The 450-nt window shown below is 39.1% G+C and overlaps 1 protein-coding gene across 1 annotated transcript in view; it reads right to left on the reverse strand.

Moving 5' to 3' along the window:
* Window positions 1-278: 278 nt before the first annotated feature.
* LOC113654795 (exostosin-1) overlaps window positions 279-450 on the reverse strand; it is a 148,371-nt gene continuing 148,199 nt past the window's right edge. The window contains exon 13 of the mRNA XM_047819066.1: window positions 279-450. This exon is cut by the window's right edge and continues 404 nt beyond it. The gene's annotated coding sequence lies outside the window, so the exon portion shown is untranslated.

Below are 450 nucleotides of genomic sequence, written 5' to 3' on the forward strand. Positions count from 1 at the left end.
ACACACACACACACACACACACACACACACACACACACACACACACACACACACACCTTTAAATTCCTCTTAGCGATATTTGAAAGTCGCAGTAAGTATAACTGCAAATAGAAAACAATTCATTTTACCATCCTGTCCTCACTGTCAATCACCTTCTCTAACAAAGCACCAAAAATAAATCCTCGGACTTCTACCAGGAAAAATAAGAGATCAAAAACAGACTTATATATATGACCTCAGAGACAAGAGCCGAGACACATTTAATCAGCAGTCCCTTTTGTGGCATTCAGAGGTTTTATTTGACTTTAGGTTTCTTTTAAAAAAAGGCAAAATCGTACAAAAAAATAAGGGAACCGAATGAACGTATTGCAGGCATTAGTGTGAGTTTGAATGTCCTCCCCTGGCCATCTTTCCTTCCCATGATTTTGTCCTAGGAGCAACAGTGTTCTC

The sequence above is a fragment of the Tachysurus fulvidraco genome, chromosome 9 (genome assembly GCF_022655615.1).
Source record: "Tachysurus fulvidraco isolate hzauxx_2018 chromosome 9, HZAU_PFXX_2.0, whole genome shotgun sequence".
Classification (NCBI taxonomy): Eukaryota; Metazoa; Chordata; class Actinopteri; order Siluriformes; family Bagridae; genus Tachysurus; species Tachysurus fulvidraco.